At 35.1% G+C, this 21,665-nt stretch overlaps 2 long non-coding RNA genes across 2 annotated transcripts in view; one reads left to right on the forward strand and one right to left on the reverse strand.

The window, feature by feature from the left end:
* The window catches only part of LOC309627634, a 1,075,643-nt gene that overhangs the window by 637,303 nt on the left and 416,675 nt on the right, over positions 1–21,665 (forward strand). The gene's annotated exons all lie outside the window — the stretch shown is intronic.
* LOC309627632 lies at positions 1,918–9,759 on the reverse strand. Its single transcript, XR_014243875.1, has 2 exons — positions 3,027–9,759; positions 1,918–2,996 (listed from the first exon to the last, which is right to left on the reverse strand). It is a non-coding gene; the product is annotated as an uncharacterized lncRNA (long non-coding RNA).

Raw genomic sequence — 21,665 nt, forward strand, 5'->3', positions numbered from 1 at the left:
CTTTCTCTTTCTGACTTACTTCACTTAGTATGATAATCTCTAGTTGCATCCATTGTTGCTGCAAATGGCATTATTTCATTCTTTTTTATGGCTGAATAGTATTCCATTGTATATATGTACCACATCTTCTTTGTCCATTCATCTGTTGATGGACCTTTAGGTTGTTTCCATGTCTTGGCTATTGTGAATAGTTCCTCTGTGATCATAGGGGTGCATGTATCTTTTTGAATTATAGTTTTGTCTGAATATATGCCCAGGAGTGGGATTGCTGGATCATGCAGTAATTCTGTTTTTAGTTTTCTGAGGAAACTCCATACTTTTTTCCACAGTGGCTGCACCAACTTACATTCCCACCAACAGTGTAGGAGGGTTCCCTTTCTGTGAAAAATTTTTTGAATTCTCCTAATCTCTCTCTCCATACACATCTCATATAACATAATAATTTGTCTGAATATATCACCTGTTCAACTATAAATTTCAAGGGAGGAGAAAGGATAGTAGATTGTCTTTGACCTAGAATATTTTGGACCTGATCTTTTTGGATTAAATGTAATTCCAAAATTTAAATGTCAACTAAATCTATATATTCATAATAATAAAGCATCATGACTTTATCCATACATTTCCTTAGGTTTTTGTAATTCATTACTACATTAATCAATGGGTATGATAATATTACAATTCAATTTATATATTTTAAGTGATTAGGCACCAGCAATAAACAAACAAAGAAACAAATAAATAAATAAATAAATGAGAGCCACATAAATAAATGAGAGCCACCACTATTCACAATTTGCCGGCAAGATTTCTGTGTGTGGACTCATTCGTTATGAACTCCACCTTGACATACTGATGAATTGTTTGAAAACCAAGAGATCATACTATCACCAAGGACCAAGATCTATAGCAAATTTTTCCTCAATAATTATGAAGATGTGACTTCAGAAATAGGAGACTGTAAAAATAATCCTTTTATAATAATTCTTCTTTTGTTTCCATGCTGTCAATGGGCTCTGCTGGTGGCTTGGCTGCATCCCATTACCTGCTGGTTACAAACAGCCCCCATCATTGTGAGTGTTGGCTGTTAACTGCTCATAGCTGCCCCTTCTTGGTAGAATTTCCCTTGGCTACACAGAAGCAACCTCACCAGGAATGTTATATTGGGTTGGCCAAAAAGTTCGTTCGGGTTTTTCCATAACATCTTATGGAAAAACCTGAACGAATTGTTTGACCAACCCAATATTTCCCCACATGCTGAAGTAGCCTGACTTGACTGGTTTACAAAAGTTGGCTCCCTCTTTCCTTAAGGTGGAATCAACTCTGCGGTATAATATCCTCCAGAGCTACCTGAGACCATATCTTTGCTCAGCTTCTTCCCCTGGCCAGTCTGGCTTCCCTGCTTTTCCGTTTCCTGAAAGCATTCCTTCAATAAGTGATATGCACCCAAATTCTTTTTTCTAATAGAAGTATAGTTGATTTACAATGTTGTGTTAATTGCTGCTGTGCAGCAAAATAATTCAGTTATACCTATATATATTCTTTTTCATATTATTTTCCATTATGGTTTATTAGAGGATATTGAATATAGCTCCCTGTGCTATACAGTGGGACCTTGTTGTTTATCCATTCTATATATAATAGTTTGCAACTGCTAATCCCAAATTCCCAATCCATCCCTCCCTCAGCCTCCTTCCCCCTTGGTAACCACAAGTCTGTTTTCTATGTCTGTGAGTCTGTTTCTGTTTTGTAGATAAGTTCATTTGTGTGATATTTTAGAGTCCACTTATAAGTGATATCATATGGTATTTGTCTTTCTCTGTCTGGCTTACTTCACTTAGTATGATAATCTCTGGGTCCATCCATGTTGCTGCAAATGGCATTATTTCATTCTGTTTTATGGCTGAGTAGTATTACATTGTGTGTGTGCGCACGCATGTGTGTGTGTGTATAAATATATACACGCCACATCTTTATCCATTCATCTGTCAATGGACATTTTGGTTGTTTCCATGTCTTGGCTATTGTAAATAGTTCTGCTGTGAACATAGGGGACATGCACTCAAATTCTTATCTTAGGCTCTGCTTTAGGGTTTAGAGGAAGCCAAATGAAGAAACATGCTTCCTGTGCTTTGATTCCCAGTAGTTACTGGATAAATAATAAGCTGGTATGTTTTCCAACATTCTTGAAAACAGAATAGATCTTCACTTTACTATGGTATGTGTACTGAAAGGTTTGTGATTGTGGTTTCCTTTAATAAGATTTCACTTTATATGTACAATTTAATTCTTCTCCTATGAGATGGTCTTTGCTCTACTATAAAGCTTTCCTATGGCATCGGTTAATGGTCAGGATAAAGAGAAACAAATTGCCCCTTCTAAAGGCCATATAACATCTTATAATCATCAAATAAATTAGGTAGGGAAATGATATGCCTTTCTCCTCATGTTCATAATGGCACACACTTTCTAATACATAATTACCTACTGACTGCCCAGCGCCATAAAGGGATAGAAGGTGTTCCTATTTATTAAAAACAGAAATCTCTCTCTGCTCTCAAAAGAATTTGTACAATTTATCTCATATTTTGTTTTCAAAGTACTTGTTTGGAAAGTGTATTAATAAGAGTAAATATCTACCTGTTACTTTTCTAAACTTTTTTTTGGTAATACTATCTGTCCTTTTGCTAAAACACAACATCACAGCATACTTTTTCTCTTTTCACCCCTGCTGCAACCCCCTTACAACATACAAAATTTGCAGACCATTCCCAGGAGTTTAGTGTCAACAGAACACTAGTCCAGACTGCTTAAATTCTAGTGTCCTAGTCAGATCTTCAGCTTAAATGACAATCATAGCTAGGCATATTCATTACATTACCAAATTGCTGTGTGTTAATGATCTCTGTTTACTCTCTAAGTGCCTTCCACACTGAAAATGGCACAGTGTTGCTCAGAAGACAACTATAAAATGTAAGCCTATTTAAAATGTAAGCCTATTATAAAATGTAAGCCTATTTTAACACAGGTATTCAGACAATCCATGGAAATATTTAGCCAAAAACTAATTTTAGGTTTGCCTTCTGGATATTTATTTTATGAACTTGGATTAGAGAATTCCCACAGGCACTATACAATTCAAAAAACAAGAAATTATTTTCTGAAATACTGGTGCTTTTGCATGTGAACACTCATCCATATCCTGGTAAAGGTTGAAGTTGCACAGGTGTTTTCATTTGTCAAAACTCAGAAAATGATACACATTAGATTTGTGAATTACATTATATGCAAGTTTTACTTTTTAAAAAGAGCTATAAACAAATACTGAACAACAGTTAATGATACATATTTTGAAGAATTTAAGGGAAAAGTATACTTTGGAATAAATTTAAAAAGATGAATTGATTAGGGAACAGAAGTTTGGATAGAGCAATAGATATGTAATAAAGCAAATATAACAATGTAATTGTAGAATCTATGTGGTTGGTATATAGATGTCCATATGCAATTCCTTCAACTTTTTTGCATGCTTAAACATTTTTATAATAACATATTAGGGAAACTTTTCATCTCAAGCAAATGGAAACTGTGCTGTGTTCCAGTACAGTGAATTAAAATCTTTTTGTAAAATAATAGATTTTTACCTCTGACAATTAAAGTTAATCATGTCAGAACATTGTCTTGAAATGTTTGGAAAATGAGTTTAATATTTTCGAATTAATACATTCATGTCAGCTTTGAACTGAAATTATACCAAGTGACTTTTAAAAGCAATCATTTGACTGTATGTTCCTGGTGGGATATAACTTAAGAACAAAATGAAATATACAAATAATTTTACACTGCTTTTAGTGAGTATGTTTTTCATAAGAGGGTTGATATTTCTATTCTAAGACTATTGTTTGTCTTTTAACATACGATAAAGAAAATGAGTAATTATGTTTGTGACATTGAAAACTCAGTCTTTTCCAATGTGCCTGCAAGAAGAAGATAGATATTTAAGATCTATGGAGTTAATTAAAATCTTATAACCCTGAATTTGAACTGGAAGGGTATTAAACTTATGATGCATTTTATCAATTTAAAAAACCCACTTATCTTTTAGATGTATCCACTGATAACATCCTAGAAACATGCAACAAAACAGTAGCAGGAAGCCCCTGGGGATATATTATAGGTTTGGTTTCCAAATACCATCACTCCCTAGAAAGAATCAGAGCTTCTTGGAGAAATGTGTGCTTTCTGGTTGTGGGCAAGTAATGTACAATATCAATCTGGATAATCTTGTCACAGGATCCAGGAAGCAGCTTGAAGAAGCACGTGCTCTCTGAACTTGAAGTAATTTAAGCATCAATAATGATGATGACTGCAATGAACAGAAGCACACCTAATATATTTAAATACATGGGTTTATAATGACACTAAAGCATGTAGTCAATAGAATAGACCACAACATGATCCAGATGTTAGAATTAGCATAAAAATACTTTAATGCAACTATTATAAATATAGTTTAAGGACTTAAAGAGAAATATTGTCACAGTGAGTGAACAGATGTGGGATCTCAGCAGAGATTAAAATATTTTTGAAAATCTAGGACTTCAAAATATATCTGAAATAAAATATTCAGTACACTGGGAAGAAACAGAAATTATTTCCCAAAGTCAATTTTTAAAAAGTCAATTTTGATGGATGCTAAAAAAAAATTCATTTAGCAAACTGGTATATAAAATAGCAACTGATAAAATGAAAATGGAAAGTAAAAAGAATCAAGTGTCTATCCTGCGTTTTCGCTGAAAATAGTACCTCAGGGTAACCAAAAAAGATAATGAGTGGAAGTTTCTCTTTACGGAAGTTTTCTAATTAGTACATGAAAAAGGAATTATTATATCTCCATTTATGAACCTTTAATTAATAAATCTGGGAAGTTATCATGATTAGTTGCTATTATCAGTCTGAATTCAGCCAGGAAAGCAGAACTAGTTAAATATTACAGAAATAAAAGTTTTAATATAGGAATTAGTGTTTACATTAATGTAAACTTAAACAAGGAAATTGAAGATCTGGAAGGTTGCATCCATAAAGTCAGAAAAACAATAATAAATTACATCAACCTAAAGCAGCGATTGAAAGTAGGAGAGGAACATAGAGCTCTTGAAAAAGTCCAAGAAATTGCTGCATCTGTCATGATCATGAAGTACAAGTTCATGAGAGATCTGTGATGGTGCTATGTCTGGATACTGTGATTGCTAGATCATTGTGGATTCATGCCTGGCTGCCAAAATCACCAAAATGACTTTTGTTTTACTTTCATCTTTCAAATCATGCATGAGTTTTTCTTATTTGCAAATCCTATGGGGAATCATTCAGGGAAGAGTGCTCTGGAAAGTAGAGTTCCCAGCTTTAGAAAAGTGTAGTGATGCTGCCAAGTTGACGAGAGGCAATTCAACACAGCTGCTAATATCACAGAAAGAAAGACAACTGGAAATCATGTTTGTTTGGCTGGAAAAAAACACCTTCTTTTCTGTGAAATACTCTTGCAAAAAAAAAAAAACTGAGCAATTTCTTAAATTTTCCTTTATTTAGTAACACTTAGGAATAAATGTAACAAAAGACATCCTAAAACATTTTGCTTATATTTATGAAACATTTCTGGGAGAAACTAAAGGAGACACAAATAAATGATGATACATACCATGTTCATAGATTGGAAGGATTAATATTGTTTGGATCCCAACTCCAGTAAAATTTCCAATTTTTAAAAATAAAATGGCAAGCTGATATTAAAATTTATATAGAAATGTGAAGGACCTAGTATAGCCAAAGCATTCTTTTTTTGGAGGAGGAGGGACACAAGTAGTATTTATGTTATTTTATTTTTTGCCAAAGCATTTTTAAAACAGAAAACAAAGTTGGAGAGTTTATGCTACCTTATTTCAAGACTTACCATAAAGCTACAATAATTAAGACAATGTAGTATTGACCTAGGGATAGCCATATAGAATAATGGAGCAGAATAGAGACCTTAGACATATATCTACCCATCAACAATCAGTTCAACAAAATGAACAAGGCAATTCAAAGGAAAAAAAAAAGTCTCACAGTAAATGGTGCAGAAACAACTGGAAAACATATTTAAAAATTGAGTGGACCTCTACTTTATACCATAATAAAAATTAATTTGAGGCAATCATAGATCTAAACATAAAAGCTAATATTATAAAGTTTCTAGAAGAAAATATAGGAGAATATTTTCATGAACTTGGAAGAGGCAAAGATTTTTTAGGCAACTTTCAGAAAACAATAGCCATAAAACTAAAAATTGGTAAATTAATATTCACCAATGTGATGATCTTCTCACCAAAATTACTGCTAAGAAAATGAAAAGTAGTCATAAACTGGGAGATAATTCTTGCAACACACACATATGACAAAATATGTATAAAGAGAGTTATATAGAAATATGCAGTTCTTATACTTGGAACTTATACAGTGCATCTATAAATCTATAATGTAAAGACAGTAACCCATTAAAATATGGGCAAATACTTGAACAGACACTTCATCGGAGAAGATATACAAATGTTCAATAAACGTTTGAAAAGTTGCTTATCCTCATTAGTTATCAAGGATATACAGTTAAAACCATAATAATTTGCCACTTGACCCTCACAAAAATGGGTACAATTATAAAGATTGGCAAAATTATATATGGTGAGCATGTAGAGCGACCGGAGCGCCAATATATTTCTGGTCAAAAAGTAAAATGACAAGCCACCTTAGAAAAACATTTGACAGTTTTTATAAAGTTAATAATATACCTTCCCTATAAGAAATAGAATTCTAGGTCTAGAAGGTTATATCCCAAGAAAAATGAAAATATATGTCCATGAAAATAATTTAAACAAAATAGACATAAAGGATATTTTCATAACAATTCCAATCCAAAAACCACCCCAATGTCACTAAAAGAGTGGATAAATTGTGTTATATGCATACAATAGAATACTGTTTAGCAAAAACAAAACAAAAACAAATTTTTTTCCAAAGTGGTTTTTTAATGTTTTTGGTTTTGATCCAGCTGTGTCCAACTTTGCATCATATGTGACACTTTGGTAAGCATTCTTGTTTACTTTGATTTTATTCCTTTCCACATTTTATAAAAGCTGCCTTTTTCATCATATTTGGCCTATTTTGCTTTCCCAGTTGAGTATGTTTGTTTATTTTTCAGGTCCCTGGGCTGTTTTGAAATTTTTCTTAGACCTCCTCTGAAGCATTCTGAATAGTTTTTAAGCTTTCCCTTTGTCATTTTATTTTCCAATTTCACTTTTCTCCCCCAACCATCACCCACATTTTCTGTTCTCATTTCTAAAATTGCATAATCACAACTGAATTCATTTGGATTCCTCCTTGCATTAGTAGAATATTGACATTTGTCATACACTCATCAGTATTTCTTAGTAATTCACCCACAGTTGCTTCCTGCATCACTTCCTGGTCCCAATCTAGGATAAAACATAGTTCCCTTTCCTTCACGTTCAAAAATTCTTGCTCAAAAAATGATCATTGTACCCCAGATCTCTCCTTTAATAATTACTTTTTGGGTTATTAAATTCCATCATGATCATTATATAACATACTTTTCATTTTCCCAACACTGTTTTCAGTTTAAAATCATTTCCTTTATCACATGCTTCTGAGTACATAACTGTTGCAGCATTTGTATAATTTAAGCTATGAATATCTCCACAAGGAGTTTATAGTAATTCTTGTGCTTGGCATATTGTGTTCTTATGGCATTTTTTATATTTCTTCTCACCGGCAATTATTTTTTTCCATTTAGTCACATTAATTATAGCGTACTTTACTGAGAAATATCACCAATCATAGCACAGAATTATGGGATGTTGAAAGTAGAAATATATTTACAACTTATTATTTGTAATCCTCTGTTTCTTTAAAAAATGAAAGAACTAAACTCAGAGATCTGCTACAACCACTTTTCACTGTAATATAAGACCTTTTCCCATTGAGATGTGTATTCATTGTGATTTTCAAGTTTACAATTCAGTGATATTTAATGAATTCACAGAGTTTTGCAACTATCATCACTGTCTGTTTTCAGAAGATGTTCATCATCCCCCAAAAGAAGCCCAATACTTATTAGCAGTCATTCCCTATTCCCTGCCTCTCCAGCCCCTGGCAGCCGCTAATGCAACTTCTGTCTGGTCTGGACATCTCCTATTGGTGGAATCATACAATATGTGGCCTTTTGTAACTGGCTTCTTTCATTTAGCATGTTTTCAAGGTTCATTCATATTGTACCATGAATCAGTACTTACTCCCTCTTTATGGCTGAATAATATTCTGTTGTATAGATACATCACATTTTGTTTATCTGTTCTTCAGTTGATGGACATTTGAGTTGTTTCCACATTTTAGCTATTATGAATAATGCTGCTACAAATATTCATGTACAAGTAAGTCTTTGTGTGGATGTATCTTCTTTTCTTTTGGGAGAATATGCCTAGGATGGAATTACTGTATTATGTAGTAAAACTATGCTTCACCTTTTGAGGAACTGCCAAACTGTTTTCCAAAGTGGCTGTACCATTTTGTAATTCCACCAAATGGCTCCGTTTTTAAGGGTCTCTGGGTCTCTGAATCACTTGTCAGTACAACCTTTGGTGTGAGTGAATTGTGCAGTTGGAGGACCGTTTACTCCTCCATTCCCATTGACTGTAAGCACAGCCGCTCTAGCACAGCCTTTGTAAATACGAACCTAGTGTTCTTTCATTTCCTCTAACTTCTCCCACAGTTTTCAATTCTAAACTTTTCCTGCCACTATTTTAATTTTTATCATTATAACCTTGGTGTAACATTGATCTGCTTGGAGCCCTGCCTGTAGAGGCTCTGCTTGTCCCTAAATTCCTAAGTGACACCAAAGATGAACATTCCTTCATGAATCATTATGAGAGCTCAACATAGAGCCTCTGGCCCCCTGCCCTGTCCCACATGGTCTGCGTATTGCCAGCCATAAATATAGACATTAAAGTGATTTATGGACTTTGCTTCAAATTCAAAGTGAAAATAACAAAAGGGAAATGATTAAATAGATGAAGGAAATTATCAGTCTCTTTTCCTTAAATTTAGTTTCTACTCTTTAGGTAATTACTTACAGTAACAATAAGAAGAGAATTACCTAACATTCAAAAGATATCTCTACTCCAGTATTTTAGAAGACTAATAATTTGAACACTTTTCACAGTCTCTCTGTTCTATTCTTTTTTTAAAACTGAAGTGCATGCCATTATGTGATACACAGAAGACAAAAATATACTTTTGACCAGCTTTTTCACCGGCACAACTTCCTAGAACTTTCTGGTTTTCAATTACTTAAGTAATAGGATTTTACCATTTCCAGTTGATAATAATTTTACAGTTTGGTGCTCCTATGGGGCATAGTTTTTTGTGTCTGATATTCAGTTGAACTGGATATTAATATAATCAATTTCATTTTGTTTTTTCAGACTTTTTTGTACTAAAAATTACATATTTGCACACTGTTTTATTCCTTCCTTTTAACTAATCTATAGTCATGATTTTATTTTATTTTTTCCTTTCTTGACATATCTCAAGATTTCCTCAGACGTTAGTTTTAAGATCTGAAAAACAAAGAACAAAATGGGAAGAAAATAAATACTGCTGCATTCCAGCTACATGGAAAGATCACTGAGTGGTTCCGTGGGGAAAGCATTAACGTGGGGAAAGGATAAACGTGGTTCCATGGGGAAAAACGGTCATAGATCATGGCATGCACACCCGGCCAGAGCTACCATAACACTTAGAAGTGAGTTTCAAATTCAAAAAGCTGTTTTTCTGTAGGTACTTTGGGGGTTTAGATAAGAGGGGAAATTTTCAACCATGTCTTTGTAACATACCCAAGGTGATCAAGAAAGAAAATTATCCATAATTATCCATAATTATCCAAGTTATACACAAGTATCCGAGTTGTATGGTTTGCTCTTTTAGTTTCGCTTTATTGTCCCCATGCATAGACTATGGTGCTGCCCAGGCGTTTATAGATTTTCAGGGGAAACTGGTATTTTAAAAATTGAAATCCATTCAAATATTAACCTTTAGGGACCTGTCACCTCTTTGCTGCATTTAGGATTTACACATTAAAATCCCCTGCAGTGAGACTATATTAGACTCCACAAATCTCATAGGCCTAATTTCTGTGTTCCCCAGGTTTTCAATGAGTTGTTTCATTGCCAAAATTGAGGTAATAGAAAACAAAAATAAAAGCAAAAGAAAACACAAGTCAAAATTATCTAGTTAGGAAATATTTGGAAAGAATAAAGAACATTAAATTATTTTATCAGTCTCTAAAGATGATGATGGGTTATATGAGACTAGAGAAGAATTTTAGGAAACTGTAGTTTATAGACCCAGTGAACATAGTTTAATAACTGTGCTTTGTCTATTACTTTTTATAATGTAGTTTGAGCTTAATGTTTATATTTTATTCCTGATACATTATGATGTATGAGTATATTCAACAGTTGAAAAAAAATTAAATTATTTGGTTTATAACAGTAGGGATATAAAAACCCAAGTATATATTCTGGGAACTTACTATGATTAATTTAGCAAAAAATCAGAATAAAAGGTGTCATTTATCACCATCTAGTTTCTGAAAAAGTACATATATTTCAGATATAAATGATGATTTTTATCCATTATAATGTACACTGTAGTCCCCTTCATAGTCATTTACATATTTCAATTCATTTTTGAATTCTGTTATAAAGTGTAAAACAGGAATTGTGCATAGAATAGCATGCATATGTTTATGTCCAGAGATGTTCTGAATCTAGCACTGTTGGGTATATAGTCAACTTCCATATCTATTCATTATAAAATGAATAAGCCCATTCAATCTGCAATTAGTGATTAACTTTAAATCATGTTACTCTACCATCAAATATCATTCACTTTATCATCTTTTTTTTTTTTTTAATGAGAATGAGGTATAAATATAGTCAGCCCTCAGTATCCAGGGGTGCTGAGCCCACGGATACAGAGGGCCAACTGTAAGGGACTTGAGCATTCACGGATTTTGGTATCCGTGGGGGTCCCGGATCCAACCTCCACCCCCCTCCACCCCCCACAGATACTGAGGGCTGACTGATGACAATACAGGTGCTCCTGGGAATGAGTCTGTCCAAAGGTGATGAGAGCCTTCCAACCAAGTGTGTCAAGAGAAACACTATTTCAATGTTCAGTATTAGTCAGTTAATGTTCCTAATTTTTTTAATTAAAAAAAAAATAGAAACACCTACACCTGCCAGATTCTATGAAGGCATCGATTCCACTTATGTTCAGTGCCATACTGGAAAGCAGATTCTAAGCATTTCTAAATAACAGTGTTACTACATTCAAAAGGATGTGCAAAGCATATCTTTCAGAACAACCACATTGCTAAAAGAAAAAAAAATCCATAGTTTTGCATTCTGTCTATATATCATAAGTGAGTGTTACTCATAAAGGATTTGAACTCCCTAAACATATGTGTCCACTTCCACCATTAAAGTGAATTCAGGTGCTTGGCATGACTGTCTCCAGACAGGCTTTCTTTAAATATTGATAGCTATGGTCTTACTGCCGCGTCGAACTATATCTGTATACGCTCATGTTCCTTTTACAAGACTTTCATACAACTCCATGGTCTGCAGAACACGCGGGAAGTATCTCATCATTTCTTTCATTAATATAAACTATTTTCACTTTCTCCAATGACAAATTGCCCAGAATTAGGTTTTTTACACCTATTATGACTGAACATGATGGGAAATTCATCTGTAGACCACAGCTGTGTACTGCAGGCATTATAAACCCTTGCGGCAGGGGAGGTGATTGTTACATTGCAAGGACCAAGCAGAGAGAGTCATTTATTTTGGTGGGAGACAGAAATGCTGGTTTTCAGTTTTTTCAAATAATTTTAAAGGTTATTTGTTGAGATTCAAAATAGCCATTTTAAACACTATCCAAAAAAACATGGTTTGAATATACGTATTGTGAGAGGCTGTTTGAAAACTTCTGCTGAGCCACTACATTCAAACAGAAAAAAGTTCTACTCTTTTATTACTATTTCAGTGTCCACTGAATGCCAGAAACATGGTAAGCATTGCATGTGACAGAAGCAATCCTAGTGAATGCACCATTTACATGAAACAGAGAAAATGGATCTTTGTGAAAGGACAGGAATGTGATCCATGCTTGCACTGATTCTACATTTCCTACATGTATCTGACACACACGTTTGTAATTATTCTCACCTGGCATAGTTAATGTTGTCTGGTGATTTGCCATGGATGACAACTGCCCTCTTTCAAAATCTACCAAAGGAACATAATGATCTGACTTCTGAGAAACTGCTGACAAGGAACAAAAACATTAAAAAATCAAATTCAAGGGTGGGAGGGAGACACAAGAGGGAGGAGATATGGGGATATATGTATATGTATAGCTGATTCACTTTGTTATAAAGCACAAACTAACACACCATTGTAAAGCAATTATACTCCAATAAGGATGTTAAAAAAAGAATCAAATTCAATACCAACCTCAAATAAGAGCTTTATAGTAAAAATTGGAAAACATTGAGAAATCACAAATAAATTCCATAAAATTGAAAGAGACATATGCCTCTACTTTTCTTGGGCCATTAATGCATGCATTAGAAAGGATTAGATTTAAATACTCTTCACTAGAAGAAAGAACACGACTGGTTTCTGTTAATAAGTTTTATCATAAAATATAGGGTAAAGTCAGTGTCTAAATTTCATGAATTGTGGGTATCATCTTTTCACATATCAAGAATACCATGAGTATTCTCAATGTCTAAAGTATACTAAAATAAAAACGGACTAACACTCCATGAAATACTCATAACAATGCAGCAATGTTTTATTCACTGAGTAAACATTTATTAGAGCAAGATTTTACTCTTTAATTTTAGGTATGGGAGTGTGCCACTTTCAGTTGAGATTGCATTCCTATAAGAAAAACAAGATTTGGAATAAAATTTTTTTCTAGAAATTTTAGTATATTTTACCTTAGTCATAGTCTTGATAGCTGTAATCAAGATAGAACATGTGACAGTAAATAAATAATTATTTAGCTTTGTCAACATAAATACATAAAGGATACTAACTCATAATTTTCATGCTTGTCCTATTTTATTTGAGCATTAAACAGTGTTTGATATTAAACATGTAATACTTATTTTCTTTAATTTTATTTAAAACCTTAAAAATTCTAATTATTAAATTGGTTAACAGAATTTCTTAATGCAGCTTATTAAATCTATCTCATGACTTGAAAGTCTTCTTTTAGAAATTAGCAGTTCATAACACTTAAAATCCAACTCAATACTATGTATTACAAAACATGAAAATAATTATTGAATGGTTAACCCTCTAATGGACTTAATAATGAATTAGTAAAATGTAAGGGCTTTTTTTCCCACTAATTTGTCATTTGAAAAGAAGAATTTTCAATGAAAATTGTAAGTTTGAAAGTCAGTTTAATAGTTTATGCCAAAATGTAACAGCAACAGGAACTTGAAACCTCTAAGTTAAAAGAATAATTTTGTCAAGATAAATTTTTTAGACCAGAATATGAAATTGCTTTTTAGATTGTAAAGTAATGCTCTCTGAATCAGACCAAAGAAATAGAAATAAAATTTTCAAGAATGTCAGATCTGCTTCAAATTATTTTTTAGAAGAGGATAGATATAAACAAACCAACAAAATACCACAGTCTTTAGATACGGTTACACTGGTTTTCTTTAGAATATAAATATCAAGAAAGAAGAAACCATTTCCTACATCTGTTCCAATAGTAAGTAAGACCAAATGCTCAATAAATATTCCTTAGATAACAAACCAGCACAAGTACCAAGTGTTAAAAATAAGAATCTAAGATAAAAAATGTATTTCAGTAATCACCTTGAAAATCATTTTAGAGGACAATCTGTTTTGTTGTGGGTTTCTTTATGAGAGGTATGCATGATTAGACATAAATGACAAAAATAAAACATTCTAGGCTAGAAAAATTTCAATTAAGGCAGAAATTTTCCCTATTAAAGAGCTGCCTATCAAATTCTTAGACTATTTAAAAATCATACTAATAAAAAATCCATAAGACAAGTCATTAAAATGTTGTATCATAATCCATGTTCTTCTGTCAATTGAATATTAACATTTATTTATATAGCATTTGTGAAAATACATTAAAATGTATACACCAATGAAAATCATTTGGGATCAATAGCTCTTTAGAGTATACAAAGGAAATTTATGAAGATAGACTTTAGTTGACATAATTTCCAATTCAAAAGGATTCATAAGATTCAAAGATGTAACATTGCAAACAAAGACTGTGACACTGCAGTCTGGACCGACTGGGGGATTTTCTCCTGACTGTTGCTGAGCCTGCGAGTGGACTTGCTCATGGATAACACAGCTGTCTGCAAGCCCTACGGTTTTGTCTCAAAACTTGTAGCGACAGGTGCATCTTGTCACTCTCTGGTGTACATTACAGGCCTGCCTTGTTTATCATTCCAAGATGAGCTCTTGACGGGAGTGACCCTGACAGTACAGAATATAATCAAATGCCCTTTGAACCAAGGAAGTGGAATTTATTGCTGTTAACACATTTTACAGTTTATAGGGTCATCAGCCCTTTAGCTCCTGAGATCTTTTTCAAGCATGGCTTTGAATCTACAAATACAACTGATTTATATCACAGAATTGACATGAAATGTGATACTTAGTGTTTCCTTTTATAAATTCCTTACCTCATATGTGAACTATAATAATAATTCTAAAAGAGTGAATAAGATAATTTTTTCCTTCCCTTATCTAGCTCAGCAAGGAATAATGGCATACTTCTTCAACAGTGAATTTTCTGTATTGGAGAAAAAGATGTTTCAACATTAATATAGTCAATTTTTAAATAACCGCATTACAATTTCAAATGCATTCTGTAAGCTCCAATCAATATATCTTAAGGTTATCTCTGAAAAATAATATAATAAATAAATTAAATAAATAGAAATATTATCTTGAAATACTATAGAAATCTCACCTGTCCACTATTTTTATCAACTACAATCAATAACATTTTTTTGGAATATGAAAAAAATTTAAATTTAAAACAATTGCTATTTGCTAAGGGTGTGTGTATTTTAACGTAAGATCTGGGATTTAAATTAATAATTGATTAGAAGATAAATGTTTTTAAGCAAAAAGAAAGTATTGTTAAATTCTAACAAGAAAAAAAGAATGAAAGTAAGTCATATTGATTCAGTAACTCTACATGAAGTTGAAAACAATTGGTATTAAATTAAATGAGATATATTTCCTAATCATAACCAAGGACTCATTTACTCAGACACGTTAGTTTACCTTAAATGCAATTAAAAGCAAAACCATTTTAGTTCAAGTACAATGAGAATTAGTTCATTAAAATGGCTGTTTATCCTTAAAAAGCCATTTAAAGAATTTTGTGAACTTATACCATTGAATGACTGTCTCATTTTGTAATACATGATGAACCTCAAAGATGTGCAATACGATGACGTATATGTCCTTGACACGTTTCTTGGTTATATACAACAGAAATCAACTCTGACTAACTGGAGTCAAATAGATTTATTGGAAAAATTTCAGGTAACTAACAAATTTGGAGACATGTTGGCAAATAAGGTTAAGGGACCAGGAAGGATCAAAGGGAGGCTTGGTCACCAAGAACACAAGCACAGTCAAATGCTGCCCCTGGTGCAGCCGCCACTATTTCCTCCCCACAGAGCCCCTCTACTCTTAACCTCACTACCTCTGCTTCTCTAGAATACCAGTATAGCAGTGTCTGCCATAGCAATATCTAGTTCTGCTTCCTGGCATTACTTGGCTCAGGCTCAAGGTCCCAGAGAGAAGGTACCTCATATGGGTTTGAGGAGACCAACTGCATATTGCCAGGCAAAGCTCTAATGGGTTATGTGTTGAACCACGTCCTCTCCCCACCTCCCCAAATTCATACGTTGCTTAGTACCTCAGAATGTGACCTTATTTGGAAATGGGGTCATTGCAGATGTAATCAGTTAAAATGAGATCATACTGGAGTAAAATGGACCCCTAATCCAATATGAGTGGTGTCCTTATAAAAAGAAGAAATTTGGAGATAGAGAGGCACACAAGGAGAATGCCAGGTGAACATCAAGACAGAGATCGGGGTGATGCATCTACAAACCAAGGAATGCCAGAGATTCCCAGCAAACAACTAGAGTAAGAGGAGAGGCATGTCACAGATTCCTCCTCATTACCCTCGGAAGGAACATCTCTGCTAATACCTTGGTCTCAGATTTCTAGCCTCCAGAGCTGTAAGGTGATTTTTTTCTGTTTTTTAAACCACCCAGTTTGTGGTACTCTGTAAGCCCCATCACAGGCAAACTAATACAGTCCATCTCTTACCAAGACTCCAGCAGTAGCATATTCTCCAAACCCAAGCAAAGGGTTTACACACAGCAGTTTTTTTTCTTAAGTAAAGAAAACAGGAAAAAACAAAGTCTATATTTATCTGATACATTTCTTTAATATAAATAATAAGCCTGATAATTAAAATCTATAAGTAGATTTTACTTAACTGAATTTTTAATTAGGATACCTACACTGATGTTATTTAATTATTACTCTAGAATTAAAAATTGCTACATGCTAGCAATTTTCTTTTTATTTTTTTGGAAGAACTTGGTCATATTTGAGATTTAACCCCAAGTTATTTATTATCAAAAACATAAACTAATACAAATTGTGATCCTTGATAAATAGCTTAAAAGAATACATTAAATTCAGTCTTTTCTACCTTATTTCTCAGCCTTTTCTCAAACAAAAGCAACCTAGCTTCCAGCTGAAAACTCCCCTATTAAAATTGCTCTGTCGAAATTCCAACAATATAGCCTTCCTAGTCGCTGAATTTGTGTTTGCCATTTACAGTCCTAATTCTCCTCGGGTTCTGCTGAATTTAATTGGGTTGAGCGAGTCTTCTCCTCAGCCACTGAATGATTTTAACTTTTCTTCTGCCCTTTGAGTGCTTTTGTAGTCACTATACTTTCTTCTGTTCTGTGGTCTTTGACGCATATTTTCTGCTTAGGTGATTTTTGTCTCCTTTCACAGCTTAAACTTTTTCTCTCCTCCAGATCTCTAACTCTGCCAACTTCTCTGAATTCCAGATCCTTATGGATATTTCCTTTCTGTCCACTTTAGCATTTGCATTCAACATGTTTCAAGGTCAGTTAATCATGATGCTTAATCTTTTTTCTTCTTTTTCTTCCCTCCTCCCATGTCCTCTGGTATAGATACCTCCAGCCTCTTTGTCCCCTAGGACCTACCTAAACATGAGTCCTGGGATTTCCTCATCTCTTTCACCTTATAAGTTCAGACGGTAGCTACAACAGTAATTATTATTATCTCATCCTTCATTATTCCAGTAATAGTTGCCCTGTTTTGAGGAAAACAGCCCATATACCAGGGGTTCCCAACCTCCGGGCCATGGACGGGTACTGGTCCGCGGCCTGTTAGGAACCGGGCCGCACAGCAGGAGGTGAGCGGCGGGAGGGTGAGCAAAGCTTCATCTGCCTCCCCTGCTCTCCATCGCTCCCTGTCGCTCCCCACTGCTTGTGTTACCGCCTGAACCGTCACTCTCATTACCGCCTAACCCATAATGCCGCCAACCCCTCACCCACCTCCCAGTCCATGGAAAAAATTGTCTTCCGCGAAACCGGTCCCTGGTGCCAGAAAGGTTGGAGACCGCTGCCATGTACCATTCATCTGTCACTCTACAGTTTTAGTGAGTAGATCAGGCTGACTTTCTGACCAGAGTGACACCTTGAGGAGTGACAACTTCACACAGTGGGGCAATTGGAGTCCTTCCCCACACGTGTTCAAAAGGTAGCTACAGGAAGAAGGCTTCTTTCCTTTCTAATGATGAAATTGTGAAAATGCAAGGCCAGAATATTCTGCCGACATGTTCCACTGCCCTATATCGCCCACCTGTCCATCTACTGTAAGAGAAAATAAAGCTGTTGTGTTAAGTGAGGAAGACACGAGAGGTGGAACATGATGAACAAAGCTAGCGTCCTTGGTTCCAGACACCCTGGAGGCCAGGTTGCCGTCCTTCCCCATCCAAAGGTTCGTTAGCTGAGATAGTCTTTGCCCACTTCTTTACTTACCCAGAATGCCACATTTGATGGATTTTCCCATTCATAATTTAATTACGTCACTCCCTGCTTAAAGGCGTTTCATCATCCTTCATTACCTGTGGAGTAAAGAACTTAAAGACACTCCAAGCCCCATACAATCTTGATGTAAAATTTCCCTTTTCATCTACTACAAGTTGTTCTCTTAATGAATTTTAGGCACATGTAATTTTATTTATATTATGTGATTTTATTTAACTTGCTGTCGATTTTACTTAACCTGTTGTATAGCAAGAAAATTATACGGTGTATAGCGCCCTTTTATATTTTTCTAAGATTCACAGAAGTCAAATAAGACCAATGTGAATATTCAAGTTTTGTGTAGGTTCTGAGTCATATTGAATTGTGCCCCTTCAGCAGTCATCTAGGGGGTTGTCTGAGAAACTGAAGCTAAACCTGTGTTTTCTGCTCAGAGAAAAGTGGAAGCAGAGCCAGCTGATATCCAGGAACCTGCCTTCAATTTGGTTCCACTAGTGATGTCCTAAAGGCTACCTGGAAGCTTTGTCCGTCCACCCAGAATTTCCTGGCTTTGCAGCATAGATGTAGGCCTGGTTGCACAATCGAATGCGTGTTACTATGCACACCTGTTCCAAAGTTGACTCCATGGAAAATACTCCCCCTTCCCCATCTCACTCTTTTGAGGCTGTCTTCAAATTTATAATAACCAGCTCTCCTCCACCCCAGAGAAGAAAATTTGTCCATTGAAAATTTTAGGTTTTACTTTAAAGATTTTCATTGTAAATTTCATTGCTTTCATACCTTAAATACTCTTCAGTGAAACAACTTTATCTGCTGGCAGTGAATTGAAACAAATCTTTCATTATAACACTTTTTGCCTTTTGTGGAACACTTAAATATTCTTGGGAAGAGTTGCCAAGTGCACTTAAAAAATTTTACCACCTCTTGTCTGAAGAAAATGTCTTGCCTGTTAAAAAGAACTGTGTCAATTTTCAGCAGCCTTCTGAAGGTGGGTTAATTTTTAAGATCAGTCTGTTGAAAAACAAAAGGAGTTTTGTGGGGGCCTGATCAACAGAAAAAAATATTAAGAGTTCACAAGTCAGGCTGAAGATCTCTGAGTCCTCTAGGCTTTTCTTCCATGCGGTTGCAATTGTATTTTAATAATGAAACTGATGGGGTGTTTATAGCTTAAGAATCAGGAGTCACAGGATCTACCTTGGCTTGGAATCATTTATATAACCTCAGGCAAGTCACTTGCCAGTGAACGCCTCAACTCAATTATCATCAAAATTGTGATGTGAGAATCATCGGAGCGAATTCTGAGGTGTCATGTAGTTTGATACTGTTTGTCTTTCTTATGCCTTTGCATCTCATGTTCCAGCAATTTAGCCTTAGGCTCACAAAAGCACAGGTACTGCCAGGAGTCAATGCTTTGGAAAAAGGTTTCGTAGTTTCAGAAGTCAGCTCTGGCAATCTTTTATGTGGAACGCTCAAACCCTGTCTGTTAGCAAGACTGTGGTATTTGAAATGATTTGTTGGGTAATTTAAAATCACCCCTAGACATAGAAAAGTTCTGGCCAAAGATCAACTCTCTAATGGTGCAACAACGTCAATAGGTCAAAAGATCTCTATTATTAATATTATTATCTACATGGTTTAACATTTTTAATATGGCAAAATATTTACAGGGCCATTTTCTCTGTTCTGTTAAGAGTTGTCTAGAAGGAAATTAATTTACACTCCTCATCTAGACTCTTTTTAAAGGCAATGGCACCTCCAATTTTCTCTTCTTCTGCACCCTGGTCATACATAGCACAAAACCTTCAAAAGCTGCTTAGGTCTATTTGCTCCATGTAACACAAGCTGTTTACAGCTCAGAATCTTTTCATCAGGACTGAATAGGGCTCTGGGTTTCTGCTACTTGCATTTCCTTCTTGTTGGAAACGAGTCACCTGTTTTGGATTCCTCAGCAGGACACTTTCATGGCTTTCTGTTCCTCAGTATCCTTTGATGGTTCCACTTCTACTGCCCGATCTTGGAGTCCTTGGCTTTCTTCTCCCTTTATTATCATAGCTTTCATGACCATATGTATTCTGATGACACACACATTTGGAACTCCAGCCCAGAACCGCTTCTCTTAGACTAATTTTGAAACCTAAATGCCTAGTTGTAAACATACACTTCTCAGACTTGATGAAGACAGAACTCTCATGTTCTACCCACTCCCTCCAACGTGGTTGCTCTCCTTGTTTGCTCTGCCTCAGTAAATAACCTCACCATCCGTCTTGTTGCTCCAGCTAATCTCCCTTTCCTATATACTCCTCAGCAGCAATCCCTGTCTGTTACCTCCGAGAGTATCTCAAATCCATTGTCTCTTCTGCCTCTCCCTGCCCGGCGTCTCCATCCAATCCTTCATCGCAGTGAGAGCAGTGCCTGCCTTTCTCTGGTCTCTGGCTTCTAATCTCGCCGTCACCACACAGACGCCAGAGTGATCTCTTCAAAATGAATAAATTACTCCTTTGTTCAAAAGATTTCCCTTTTTTGTCTTCACACCTAAAATAAAACCCTTTCTTCTTACCATAGCCTATAAGGTACTGCATATCTGGCCTCTACATACCTCTCTAAACCCATCTGGTGCTACCCTGCCTTTGTTCATTATGCTCCAGACATGCCGGCCCTCTGGCCACTGAGAGAACATTATAAGTCTTTCCCACTTCCAAGCCTTAGTCCTTTCTGTGTCCAAGATACGGAAAACACCCCCTGTCACTCCCACTGTTGTCGTGACTAGTTTATTCCGTTATCAGCTTTTCAAAGTCAACTTCTCAGAGAGGCCCTCTATGAATAGATTCTTCCAACTTCATACCTATCATAGCACTTTTTGAATAAACACCTTTGAGTTTTTGTATTTTGTTTTGTTTGGCAGTGCCACACGGCCTGTGGGATCTTAGTTCCCTGACCAGGGATCGAACCCGGCGCCCTCGGCAGTGAAAGCGCAGAGTCCTAACCACTGGACCGCCAGGGACGTCCCTCATAGCACTTTTAATCTTATGAAAGTCTTTCTACAACCTACAATTACTGTCTTCATTTATTTGTTTGCCAGCACATTGTCTGTCTCCACCATTAGAACACAAGCTCTGTGAGAACAACGCCTATGCCTTCTTCAAACATTTTATCTTCAACTCTAGCATTATGTGAATATAGTAGGTACTTAATAAATACTGATTATTTTTTTAAATTAATGAGTGAATGAACACCAACCCTGATTCTTGGTTTCTATTCTGGTACTCCTCAGTAAAAGTATTTTATATAGTCTGTGTCTTCTATTTTAGCAATAATCAGTATAACATAGCCTTCTAACCAATATTTGTTTTAAATGTGCAGCTTA

Source organism: Balaenoptera borealis (assembly GCF_965194805.1).
Source record: "Balaenoptera borealis genome assembly, chromosome: 4".
Lineage (NCBI taxonomy): Eukaryota > Metazoa > Chordata > Mammalia > Artiodactyla > Balaenopteridae > Balaenoptera > Balaenoptera borealis.